The sequence below is a fragment of the Vitis riparia genome, chromosome 15, assembly GCF_004353265.1.
Source record: "Vitis riparia cultivar Riparia Gloire de Montpellier isolate 1030 chromosome 15, EGFV_Vit.rip_1.0, whole genome shotgun sequence".
Lineage (NCBI taxonomy): Eukaryota > Viridiplantae > Streptophyta > Magnoliopsida > Vitales > Vitaceae > Vitis > Vitis riparia.
In genome coordinates, this window is record NC_048445.1 from 11,232,236 (window position 1) to 11,247,006 (window position 14,771).

General features: G+C 35.6%; 1 pseudogene; it reads right to left on the reverse strand.

Annotated features, from left to right (window-relative positions):
• Nucleotides 1–2,997: 2,997 nt before the first annotated feature.
• Nucleotides 2,998–3,522, reverse strand: LOC117931590 (annotated as a pseudogene).
• Between the last annotated feature and the right edge of the window lie 11,249 nt (nucleotides 3,523–14,771).

The following is a 14,771-nucleotide window of genomic DNA, read 5'->3' on the forward strand; positions in this document are numbered from 1 at the left end:
CCATGATTCTATGAAATTAAGATAAAATATTATTTTTTGTTGAAAACAATATATCCTTTTTAGGGTCCAACTTACCAAATCCCAATATTTAAAATGTCTAGTTGATATATATATATATATATATATATGTATTTTCGCTCTTTATATTTTATTAATGACTAAGAACATTATTAAAATCTAGATAATGTCAACAAAGATAAGACAAATCATGATTTAAAAAATCTTCCTTAAAATTGATAAAAAATAAATTATAAATTTATGAAAACAAAGAGATTTCACAATACAATTCAAAAACCATAATGATTCAATTGTGATAGACTTTTTTTTTTTTGGTGTGAAATTTAAACAAAAAATTCATACTTCATAAATAGACACCATAAAGTAAAATAAGAGACTTTTATTTATTTTTATTGTAAGTTTTCTTGTCATAAGTATTCTTGTAGAACTATAATTATAATAGTTACTATAATAACAGTTATAATGGATTCGGTGTTATCGTAAGTATTCTTGTCGATCATTTGTCTTGTAAGTCACTTGTAGAACTAGTCATTCAAGTAAAGAATGACAAGTGGACTGGAGACTTTACGTGGACAAGCCTATGGATCCAGACAATATCAAAAGCTAGGAAATTATACCTACGATGCCATCATATCTCTAGTCATGGTTTACATTCCAATTTGCACCCTTTGGAGTTTTTTAAACAAACTGCTCATTCTAATACACTAAGATCCTTCAGTCTCGTAAGAGGTTCGCAAGTTCTCAATCTGTCTTATTCTTGCATTGTTTGGCTCTATCATTCTAAATCCCATAATTTGCTTTTTACATACTTAGAGTCCGATTGTTCCAATGCTTTAATTTATTTTTTGTTCTATGTTTTCATATCCTTGTGTGGACCCCGCATTTCTACGCATACGTTTCCACTCGATGGTGAACTCGCTTTTTATTTGAAAATGATTTATTTTTTAGAAAATGACTTGGAGTTGTCACTTATTTGTACTTTATTTTTAAAGGGAAAACAAAATAAGAAAGAAAACTTTAAGTGTGACTCCTTATTTGGAAAATGTGGTATGTGAAAAACCAAATCTGGACTTAGGGGTCAAGTTACTTATCGGAAAGGTACGGTAAAGACCATAACACCCTTCTAAGTCCCTAAAATCGAGTCTCTACTAATAAGATGAAACAAGCATGACAATTGATTGATTAAATAGGGATACTGAACAATGATCAAAGGTGTGAAAGCAAGACGCACATGATAACAAATAAATCGATAAACACAATCGAGTATGAGGCGTAACTTAGTCACAAACTGAGCGCTATCATTAGAGACCAAGTTAGTGCACAAATACATAATAATTGTATGCATGTCATAGAGTGAGGCAAATCAATCCGACATAACAATCAATCAATCAATGAGAAAATCACAAATGTTGGGCCCCACCAAAGCTCGATTTATTTTAGCATGAATTAATTCCATAAATTTCATTACTTGAAATTATATCATGCTTATTAAAAAAAATGAAAATAAGAAAATTATTAAAAATCAAGGAGAATTTATGTAGGGTGCTTGTCGGAAAGAAATTTGGCAACTAATTTTATTAAAAAAAAGGAAAATATTTAAAATCAAGGAAAAATAAAATAAAAATAAAAATGAAAATAAAATAAAAGATGCATGCCTAGTGGAAAATGGTAAGAATTGATTTATTGGATTTATTTAAAATAGAAAAAGAAAATTGAAGAATTAAAATCATTTGAAAACAAGATTTTTTTTATAAAAAAAAATAGTTTTTGAAGCATGCATGAAACTATAGAATATGAGACACGTGTGTCCTAAGGATGGGCCTAGGAAGGCGGCCATGCAAAATGATGTCATACACGTGGGCTCGTGGTACTGCAATTGGATTCCAAAGGCATAGAACATGCTATTTTCCTGGTCGGATATCTCATTTCCATCAATAGGTGACTGATAACAGACCATATCCCCTTGGAAATCACAACCACTGGCTAAGATAGAGATTTCCCCAAGACTAGTCGGCCCAAACAAGCACCAAGGGTTGTTCATATTCATGCCCAACGACCATGAGTTGGTCAAAATGTTGTATTTATAAACAACATGAGACGTAACTTTCTTTCCAAAGATGAGAAGCTCTGTACCAACAACCAATGATTCTTTATCTGAACACATGAAGCATTCATATGAAGGCATTCTAGGCAAATGCATCCATCGGCGGCGGATTGGATCAAAGGCCTCCCATTGAAGAAGATTGCAGGAAAAATAAACCCAATGTTCAACAATACCCAATTGTCGTCTTAGTCTATAGAGTTTCCCACCACGAATTAGAGAGTGGAAGCTCCGATTAAGTGATGCAACTGAGCTAATATCATACCTTGAGCACTGAAGGAGACAATTAATAGAATTGTCTTGGCCAATTTGGCTATTGAGTGAACTCAAATATGACTGATCCCCGATATTATGATGGGTATTAGATTGGTTGGCTTGAGAAAGTGAAAGATCATGAAAACCCTGCATTGTTTCCTCGGTCTCATAGCCATCTGATGGCTTGGATAACTTTCTCAACCCAATGTCTTCTCCATTTTCTAATGGGCATTTACTATTTGAGAGTTCAATAACAAGGAAAGTATTGTAAATCCATTTGCTCTATCATTGACATTAAAGACCGAGTGTATGATTTTCACAAGAACAGTTGCTGTTTTATTTTGCAGTTTACAACATGGAGATGGGTTTAAAGGTAAGTTCAAGCTAAAAAACTTTAGAAAACTCTTTTATCAAAGACTTGTGTGTGGTATCAAAAACTGAAAATCATAAATATAATTGATATATGATGCTCCACATCGATTAGATGACCCAAATTCACCAAGAATCCCCTTAATGCGTCCAATCTCACAGTTCCTTATGCCACATGGGACTATTAGCTGAAATGGAGTAAGGTATGTGCTGACATTCAGTGCTGAACCATGATACGCTATCCATTGAGACACTCATGAAGAGTTTTGGAACGTCTCAAACCCGTGTGCTAAATACATCTTTGCAACTTGTGAGCGGGATCCAATAGCAAAAGCTTGATGTTCAAAGTAATTACCACTTGGGCAGTTGTAATAGAAGTGAGCTCTCGATTCATCAAAGCCAGCTACAAGCAGACTAACACCATAGGACCGTTTCTAGGATCTTTGGGTGCGAACTTGGACCTTGTCAGCAAGTTGAACGACTAGTCGACCAACAGAAAGCGGTGACTCGTAAGTGAGGCTATAATAGATACATTCAGATCGTATGTACCAAGAGAGGACTCTGCCATCAGAGGTGAGACCGGCGATGGCTACTCCGATGTGGTCATCGGCTTTGAAGATCTTCTTATGGTGAGGAGAGAGCTCGAAGTTAACCTTGTTGACACAAGCCAAGACGACGTGAGTTTGGGATCAGAGGCCAATGGTGGCAGACCTTTGCTTCATGGCTTCCATGGCATATTCCACCTGAAAGAATCTGCCGATCGGGCTTCATGTGGTCATGCCTGTTACTGATTCTTTAACATTTTAATGATATTTGCTCCACCACTTCGATTGATGTAAAATCCATGGGCTCTTCTTAGCATTCCAAATCTCAGATTCAGTCATCGAGCCATGTTCAAAAGCTCCATAAGACCCATATTCAATCGATCCTAATTCAATTTTCCCATGAAACATCAATCACCAAAGCCACTGAGCCTGCTCTATTTTTCCAAATTTGAGACCTAAGTCTCAATAGCATTTCGAAACCCTTCTCTGTCATAGTCACATGGTAGTACCCATAATGCCATGCACCCAAAATACCTATAGAAAAATAGAGGAAGACAACTAAGAAAACAAAGCACAGGAAAAAGAAACAAAAATAAACCAAAGGTAGCCACATTTCATGATCGCTCAATGGGCTCATACTGGTGGAAAAATCACAAACCGATTCAAATACAAAAAAAATGCAGTCAATATCTCTAGGTGCCTCATAGTGAACATGATAAAGAGCCTCACCAATCAATAAATCAATGCCCAGAAAAACAGTTAGAAATAGGAGTGAATAAATGTGGAGATGAGAGATTAAAAGCTCACAGTAGTTATACCTGGAAGGCTTCCCTCAAGGAAGGAGTTGCTTGGCTTCAAGCTTTGCTCTCCTCCTACAGATCATCAAAATCTCCCCATTCTCTGGTAGCTATCCTCCTTCTCTCTCTCAAGCTACCTTTTATTCCCAGGCTGCCTTTTTTCTCATATCTTGCTCCCCAAGCTATCAAAACGCTCCCCCCCTAACGACTTCAAAATCTTCCCATGCGCGTGTTACTTTCTCACTACACCTTCAGCCCACTACAGTGATTCCCTAATGGCCAAACCAAAGGTGACATGTGGATTTCTAAGGTTCTTCCACGTATTGAAATAAACAGCTACAGGAAAACACCCAAAAATGAGGGTCTACACCTTGTTTCTTAGGGTTTTATATTCAAATTGGGGTGAGGAGATGGTGGTCCACCACTAGGTCTTTGTTTGTCATATTGGTTGAATGTCATATTGGTCTCCTTACCTATAATGAAATCAATAACTAAATAGTATTAATGTGATGTTGTGAAATAATAATTGATATTTATATTATCTTATTTGTTCTATTTTCAACGTGCAAAATATGTGCAAAAAAGTATGTCTTGTTAACTTTTGAAACTACAATGGTAGAATATAGAGTATTGTAGAATAGCGAGTGGTCCATGACATGAAAATTCTAAGGCTCAACTTAATGAGGAAAGTCAATTTCAATCAAATACGAAAATTATGGGATTATAATAAGTGCATATATCCTTTATTTTAGTCAGTTTCATTTTCTTATTTTTGGTGGTTTTAGTTTCATTATGAAAAGAGAAATCATGGAGATGGTCCCAAAATGGCAAAGTCTTAGGAAAGAGATGAAAAATGTGGGTGTCTTGGCAACACAAATGGTGGTGGCAACACTATTAGAGTACCTTATGCAAGTGGTAACACTAATGATAGTAGGATCCCAATTCACTTTTCCCATGAAACATGAATCACTAGAGCCACTAAGCCTGCTCTTTTCTTCCAAATTCGGGACCCAAGTCTCAATAGCATTTAGAAACCCTTCTCTGTCATAGTCACCTGGTGGTACCCATAATGCCATGCACCCAAAATAACCACAGAAAAATACAGGAAGATAACCAAGAAAAGAAAGCATAGGAAAAAGAAACAAAAATGAACCAAAGGTAGCCACATTTCATAATCCCTCGATGGGCTCATACTGGTGGAAAAATCACAAACCGATTCAAATAACAAAAAATGCAACCAATATCTCTAGATGCCTCATAGTGAACATGATAAAGAGCCTCACCAATCAGCAAATCAATGCCTAGAAAAATAGTTAGAAATAAGAGTGAATCAATGTGGAGATGAGAGATTAAAAGCTCACAGTAGTTATATCTGGAAGGCTTCCCTCATGTAAGAAGTTGCTTGGCTTCAAGCTCCGCTTTCCTCCTACAAATTAGTAAAATCTCCCCATTCTCTGGTAGCTCTCCTCATTCTTTCTCTCAAGCTGTCTTTTCTTCCTCAGCTGCATTTTTTTCTGTCAAGACTATCCTCTGTTCTTCCCAGGCTGCCTTTTTTCTCATATCCTGCTCCCCAAGCTATCAAAACGCTTCCCCCTAAGGGCTTTAGAATCTTCCCATGCACATGTTACTTTCTCACTACACCTTCAACCCACTATAGTGATTCCCTAATGGCCAAACCAAATGTGACATGTGGATCTCTAAGGTTCTTCCATGTATTGAAATAAATGGCTGCAAGAACACACCCCAAAATGGAGGTATACATCTTGCTTCTTAGGGTTTTATATTCAAATTGGGGTGGGGAGATGGTGGTCCACCACTGGGTCTTTGTTTGTCATATTGGTTAAATGTCATATTGGTCTCCTTAACTATAATTAAATTAATAACTAAATAGTATTAATGTGATGTTAAATAATAATTGATGTTTATATTATCTTATTTGTACTATTTTCAACGTTCAAAAAATGTGCAAAAAAGTATGTCTTGTTAACTTTTGAAACTACAATGGTAGAATATAGAGTATTGTAGAATAGCGAGTGGTCCATGGCATGAAAATTCTAAGGCCCAACTTAATGAGGAAAGTCAATTTCAATAAAATATGAGAATTATGGGATTAACATAAGTGCATATATCCTTTATTTTAGTCAGTTTCATTATTTTATTTTGGTGGTTTTAGTTTCATTATGAAAAGAGAAATCATGGAGATGGTCCCAAAATGGCAAAGCCTTAGGAAAGAACTGAAAAATGTGGGTGTTTAGGCAACACAAATGATGGTGGAAACACTATTAGAGTACCTTATGCAAGCGGTAACACTAAAGATAGTAGGATCCCAATTTACTTTTCCCATGAAACACCAATCATTAGAGCTGCTGAACTTGCTCTCTTTCTCCGAATTCAGGACGCAAGTCTCAGTAGCATTCAGAAACCCTTCTCTGTCATAGTCACTTGGTGGTACTCCTAATGCCATGCACCCAAAATACCCATAGAAAAACAGAAGAAGACAACCAAGAAAACAAAGCATAGGAAAAAGAAACAAAAATGAACAAAAGGTAGCCACATTGCATGATCCCTCAATGGGCTCATATTGGTGGAAAAATCACAAACTGATTCAAATAAAAAAAAATGTAGCCAATATCTCTAGATGCCTCATAATGAACATGATAAAGAGCCTCACCAATCAACAAATCAATGCCTAGAAAAGCAGTTACAAATAAGAGTTAATCAATGTGGAGATGAGAGATTAAAAGCTCATAGTAGTTATACTTGGAAGACTTCCTTGAAATAATGAGTTGCTTAGCTTCAAGCTTCGCTCTCTTCTTACAGATAAGAAAAATCTCCCCATTCTCTGGTAGCCCTCCTCCTTCTCTCTCTCAAGCTGCATTTTCTTCTCGGGCTGCCTTTTTTTTTTTGTCAAGACTCTCTTCCGTTATTCCTAGGATGTCTTTTTCTCATATCTTACTCCGCAAGCTATTAAATGCACCCCCCTAACAACTTCAGAATCTTCTCATGCATGTGTCACTTTCTCACTACACCTTCAGCCCACTATAGTGATTCCCTAATGGCCAAACCAAAGGTGACATGTGAATCTCTAAAGATCTTCCATGTATTGAAATAAACGGTTGCATGAAAACACCCCAAGATGGTGGTGCACCACATTTCATGATCGCTCAATGGGCTCATACTGGTGGAAAAATAACAAACCGATTCAAATAAAAAAAAAATGCAGCCAATATCTCTATATGCCTCATAGTGAACATGATAAAGAACCTCACCAATGAACAAATCAATGCCAAGAAAAACAGTTAGAAATGAGAGTGAATCAATGTGGAGATGAGAGATTAAAAGCTCATAGTAGTTATACCTGGAAGGTTTCCATCAAGTAAGGAGTTGGTTGGCTTCAAGCTCCGCTCTCCTCCTATAGATCAACAAAATCTCCCCATTCTCTGGTAGCTCTCCTCCTATAGATCAACAAAATCTCCCCATTCTCTAGTAGCTCTCCTCCTTCTCTCTCTCAAGCTGTCTTTTCTTTCCAGGCTATTTTTTTTATTTTTCTGTCAAGACTCTCATCCGTTCTTCCCAGGATGCATTTTTTCTCATATCCTGCTCCGCAAGCTATTAAACGCTCCCCCCCTAATAGCTTCAAAATCTTCCCATGCACGTGTCACTTTCTCATTACACCTTCAGCCCACTACAGTGATTCCCTAATGGCCAAACCAAAGGTGACATGTGGATCTCTAAGGTTCTTCCACATATTGAAAAAGACGATTGTAGGAAAACACCCTAAAATGGGGGTCTACACTTTGCTTCTTAGGCTTTTATATTCAAATTGGGGGAGATATAGTGGAGCACCACTGGGTTTTTGTTTTTTCATATTGGTTGAATGTCATATTGGTCTCCTGAACTATAATTAAGTCAATAACTAAATAGTATTAATGTGATGTTGAAAATAATAATTGATATTCATATTATCTTATTTGTACTATTTTCAACGTGCAAAAAATGTGCAAAAAATTATGTCTTGTTAACCTTTGAAACTACAATGGTAGAATATAGAGTATTGTAGAATAGTGAGTGCTCCGTGGCATGAAAATGCTAAGGCTCAACTTAATGAGGAAAGCTAATTTGAATCAAATAAGTAAATTATGGGATTAAAATAAGTGCATATATAATTTATTTAAGTTAGTTTCTTTTTCTTATTTTTGGTGGTTTTAGTTTCATTATGGAAATGGTCCCAAAATGGAAAAACCTTAGAATAGAGCTGAAAATGTGGGTGTCTTGGCAACACAAATGGTGGTGGCAACACTATTAGGGTACCTTATGCAAGCGAAAACACTAATGATAGTAGGATCCCAATTCAGGTTTCTCTTGAAACATCAATGACTAGAGCCGTTGAGCCTGCTCTCTTCTTCCGAATTTGGGACCTAAGTCTCAATAGCATTCAGAAACCCTTCCCTGTCATAGTCACCTGGTGGTACCCATAAAGCCATGCACCCAAAATACCCACCGAAAAACAGAAGAAGACAACCAAGAAAACTGAGCATAGAAAATAGAAAAAAGAAAAAGAAAAAAAACCAAAGGTAGCCACATTTCATGATCGCTCAATGGACTCATACTGGTGGAAAACTCACAAACCGATTCAAATAAAAAAAATGCAGCCAATATCTCTAGATGCCTCATAGTGAACATGATAAAGAGCCTCACCAATGAACAAATCAATGCCAAGAAAAACAGTTAGAAATGAGAGTGAATCAATGTGGAGATGAGAGATTAAAAGCTTATAGTAGTTATACTTGGAAGGTTTCCATCAAGTAAGGAGTTGGTTGGCTTCAAGCTCCGCTCTCCTCCTATAGATCAGTAAAATCTCCCTATTCTCTATTAGTTATCCTCCTTCTCTTTCTCAAGCTATCTTTTCTTTCCAGGCTGTTTTTTTTTTTATTTTTATTTTATTTTATGTCAAGACTCTAGTCCATTCTTCCTAGGATGCTTTTTTTCTCATATCCTGCTCCGCAGGCTATTAAACGTTCTCCCCCTAACAGCTTCAGAATCTTCCCATGCACGTGTCACTTGCTCACTACACCTTCAGCCCACTACAGTGATTCCCTAATGGCTAAACCACATGTGACATATGGATTTCTAAGGTTCTTCCACGTATTGAAATAAACGGTTGTAGGAAAACACACCCCAAAATGGAAGTCTACACCTTGTTTCTTAGGCTTTTATATTCAAATTGGGGTGGAGAGATGGTGGTACACCACTGGGTCTTTGTTTGTCATATTGGTCTCCTGAACTATAATTAAGTCAATAACTAAATAGTATTAATGTGATGTTGTGAAATAATAATTGATATTTATATTCTCTTATTTGTACTATTTTCAATGTGCAAAAAATGTGAAAAAAAGTATGTCTTGTTAACCTTTGAAACTACAATGGTAGAATATAGAGTATTGTAGAATAACGAGTGGTCCATGGCATGAAAATTCTAAAGCCCAACTTAATGAGGAAAGTCAATTTCAATCAAATACGAAAATTATGGGATTATAATAAGTGCATATATCCTTTATATTAGTTAGTTTCTTTTTCTTATTTTTGGTGGTTTTAGTTTCATTATGGAAAGAAAAATCATGGAGATGGTCCCAAAAAGGCAAAGCCTTAGGAAAGAACTGAAAAATGTGGGTGTCTTGGCAACACAAATGGTGGTTGCAACACTATTAGAGTACCTTATGCAAGTGGAAACACTAATGATGGTAGGATCCCAATTTACTTTTCCCATGAAACATCAATGACCAGAGCCACTGAGTCTGCTCTCTTTTTTCGAATTCAGGACCTAAGTCTCAATAGCATTCAGAAACCCTTCCCTATCATAGTCACCTTGTGGTGCCCATAATGCCATGCACCCAAAATACCCACAAAAAAACAGAGGAAGACAAAAAAAAAAAAAAAAAAATCGAGTATAGGAAAAAGAAAAAAAAAAAAAAAAAAAAAAAACAAAGGTAGCCATATTTCATGATCGCTCAATGGGCTCATACTGGTGAAAAAAATCACAAATCGATTCAAATAAAAAAAATGCAGCCAATATGTTTAGATGCCTCATTGTGAACATGATAGAGAGCCTCACCAATGAACAAATCAATGTTAGGAAAAACAGTTAGAAATAAGATTGAATCAATGTGGAGATGAGAGATTAAAAGCTCATAGTAGTTATACCTGTAAGGCTTCCCTCAAGTAAGGAGTTGCTTGGCTTCAAGCTTCCCTTTCCTCTTACAGATCAACAAAATCTTCCCATTCTTTGGTAGCTCTCCTCATTCTTTGTCTCAAGCTGTCTTTTCTTTCCAGGCTACTTTTTTTTTTTTTTTCTATCAAGACTCTCGTCCGTTCTTCCCAGGTTTTCTCATATCTTGCTCCACAAGCTATTAAACGCTCCCCCTCTAATAGCTTCAGAATCTTCCCATGCATGTGTCACTTTCTCATTACACCTTCAGCCCACTACAGTGATTCCCTAATGGCCAAACCAAAGGTGACGTGTGAATCTCTAAGGATCTTCCACGTATTGAAATAAACAGCTGTAGGAAAACACCCCAAGATGGTGGTGCACCACATTTCATGATCGCTCAATGGGCTCATACTGGTGGAAAAATCACAAACTAATTCAAATAAAAAAAATGCAGCCAATATCTCTAGATGCCTCATAGTGAACATGATGAAGAGCGTCACCAATCAACAAATCAATGCTTAGAAAAATAGTTAGAAATAAGAGTGAATCATTGTGGAGATGAGAGATTAAAAGCTTCACAGTAGTTATACCTGGATGGCTTCCCTCAAGGAATAAGTCGCTTGGCTTCAAGCTCCAGTTTCCTCTTACAGATCAACAAAATCTCCCCATTCTCTAGTAGCTCTCATTCTTCTCTCTCTCAAGCTACCTTTTCTTCCCAGGCTGCTTTTTTTTTTTCGTCAAGACTCTCCTCCATTCTTCCTAGTCTTCTTTTTTTCTCCTATCCTGTTCCCCAAAGTATCAAAACGCTCCCCTCCTAACGACTTCATAATCTTCCCATGCATGTGTCATTTTCTCATTACACCTTCAGCCCACTACAGTGATTCCCTAATGGCCAAACCAAAGGTGACGTGAATCTTTAAGGTTCTTCCACATATTGAAATTAATGGTTGTAGGAAAACACCAAAAAATGGGGGTCTACACCTTGCTTTTTAGGCTTTTACATTCAAATTGGGGTAGGAAGATGGTGGTAAACCATTGGGTCTTTGTTTGTCATATTGGTTGAATGTCATATTGGTCTCCTTACCTATAATTAAGTCAATAACTAAATAGTATTTATGTGATGTTGTGAAATAATAATTGATATTTATATTCTCTTATTTGTACTATTTTCAATGTGCAAAAAATGTGAAAAAAAGTATGTCTTGTTAACCTTTGAAACTACAATGGTAGAATATAGAGTATTGTAGAATAACGAGTGGTCCATGGCATGAAAATTCTAAAACCCAACTTAATAAGGAAAGTTAATTTCAATCAAATACGAAAATTATGGGATTATAATAAGTGCATATATCCTTTATATTAGTTAGTTTTTTTTTTTTTTTTTTTTTGGTGGTTTTAGTTTCATTATGGAAAGAGAAATCATGGAGATGGTCCCAAAATGGCAAAACCTTAGGAAAGAGCTGAAAAATGTGAGTGTCTTGGCAACACAAATGGTGGTGGCAACACTATTAGAGTACCTTATGCAAGTGGTAACACTAATGATAGTAGGATCCCAATTCACTTTTCCCATGAAATATCAATCACTAGAGCCACTGAGCCTAGTCTCTTCTTCCGAATTCAGGAACCAAGTCTCAATAGTATTCAGAAACCCTTCTCTGTCATAGTCACCTGGTGGTACCCATAATGCCATGCACCCAAAATACCCACAGAAAAACGGAGGAAGACAACTAAGAAAACAAAGCATAATAAAAAGAAACAAAAATAAACCAAAGGTAGCCACATTTCATGATCGCTCAATGGGCTCATATTGGTGGAAAAATCACAAACCGATTCAGATAAAAAAAATGCAACCAATATCTCTAGATACCTTATAGTGAACATGATAAAGAGCCTCACCAATCAACAAATCAATGCCCAGTAAAACAATTAGAAATAAGAGTGAATCAATGTGAGGATGAGAGATTAAAAGCTCACAGTAGTTATACCTTGAAGGCTTCTCTCAAGGAAGGAGTTGCTTGGTTTGAAGCTCCACTCTCCTCCTACAGATCAACAAAATCTCCCCGTTCTCTTGTAGTTTTCTTCATTTTCTCTCTCAAGTTGCCTTTTCTTGCCAAACTGTTTTTTTTTTCTTCTGCAAGACTCTCCTCCGTTTTTCCCAGGTTGTTTTTTTTTTCTCATATCATGCTCCCCAAGCTATCAAAACCAATGTTTTCAGAACCGGACCGGTGATCAAACCGGAAAAATTACTGGTTCACGGTTCACCGATCGGACCGACGATCGAACCGCTATTGAACCGGTGATGTAATAAATATATAATTTATATATTATATAAAATTAAAAATAATTATAAAAATTAAAAATATATAAAATTATAAATTTTAATAATGTTTGATTTTTATATTTGGTATATTAAATTAAATGATAAAGTTTAATATTTTAAATTTTATTAAATAGAAAGATGTAATATTTAAGAATGAATATATATTTAAGATGAAAAAAATTATATATTTAATTTTATCTTTTTGTCTTTGTATTTTATTGTTTTAAAACTATTCTATTAATTAATTTATATTATTTTTTATAATTGTTATAAAAATAAACATGAATTTAAATATTTACATTTCTTTAAAGATTTTATATGATAAAAATTTGAAATAAAAACATTAATGTTAAGTCTTATTATATATATATATATATATATATATATATATATATATATATATATATATATATATATATATATATATTTAACAACATTGCAATGATATGGTTCAAAGTCCAGCCCTCAAAGAGGCAGTCCTATTCCCAGTCCCACATCGGAAGCACATGAATTCCATGTGCTTCAAGTGCTCTATAAATACCTTGCAACATGCATAGCAAGCAAAACAAGCCAACAAATTGGGCTTAAAGGCATGGCCCAAGAGAAATGTTAATAAGCTAATGTTTTATTTGATTGGGCCCAGTTGTTTAAACCAAGTATGGGCTTATAATTAATTTGAGTTTCAAAAGTTAAGGGTATGGAATGGGCTCAATGGATAATGGGCCTTTTAATATTAAACAAATTTTTGTAGAATATAAAAAAGAAGGCTTGGCCGGTTCGTGAAAAATCGGACGGTTTGTCCGATTTGGCGGTTTGATCACAAAACGGTTCATTGGGACGGATCGAACCGGAAAGTTGACCGGTCAGCGGTTCGACCGGTCAAACCGGCCGGTCCGGTCCGGTTTTTAAAACATTGATCAAAACGCTTCCCTTAACAGCTTCAGAATCTTCCCAATCACATGTCACTTTTTCACTACACCTTTAGCCCATTACTAGGCTGTTTTTTTTTTTTTTTTTTTTTCCTGTCAAGACTCTCATCCGTTCTTCCTAGGTTGCCTTTTTTTCTCATATCCTACTCCCCAAGCTATCAAAACGCTTCCCCCTAACGACTTTAGAATCTTCCCATGCACGTGTCAATTTCTCACTACACCTTCAGCCCACTACAGTGATTCCCCAATGGCCAAACCAAAGGTGACATGTGGATCTCTAAGGTTCTTCCACATATTGAAATAAACGACTGCAGGAAAACACCTCAAAATGAGGGTCTACACCTTGCTTCTTAGGCTTTTACATTCAAATTGGGGTGGAAAGATGGTAGTGCACCACTAGGTCTTTGTTTGTTATATTGGTTGAATGTCATAATTGTCTCTTGAACTATAATTAAGTCAATAACTAAATAGTATTAATGTGATGTTGTGAAATAATAATGGATATTTATATTATCTTATTTGTACTATTTTCAACGTGCAAAAAATGTGCAAAAAAGTATGTCTTTTTAACCTTTGAAACTACAATGGTAGAATATAGAGTATTGTAGAATATGGAGTGGTCCATGACATAAAAATTCTAAGGCCCAACTTAATGAGGAAAGTCAATTTCAATCAAATGTGAAAATTATGGGATTATAATAAGTGTATATATCCTTTATTTTTGTTAGTTTCATTTTCTTATTTTTGGTTGTTTTAGTTTCATTATGGAAAGAGAAATCATGGAGATGACCCCAATATGGCAAAGCCTTGGGAAATAGCTAAAAAATATGGGTGTCTTGGCAACACAAATGATGGTGGCAACACTATTAAAGTACCTTATGCAAGTGGTAACACTAATTGTAGTAGGATGTTTAGGTTAACTTTCTCTCTGTGTCGTCGCTATTGCCATTTTTATAACCAATGTCACGACTTCAATGTTATCATAAGTATTTTTGTCGATTCTTCATCTTGTAATTCGCTTGTTGAACTAGTAAATCAAGTGAAGAATAGACCAATTTGGAATAGTAGGTGGACTAGAGACTTTGTGTGGACAAGCTTATGGATCCAAACAACATCAAAAGTTAGGAAGCAATACTTTTAGTGCCATCATCTCTCTAGTCCTAGTTTGCATTCCAATTTGTATTCTTTAGAGTCCAATTTTAATAATAATTTACTCCATTAAATACTAC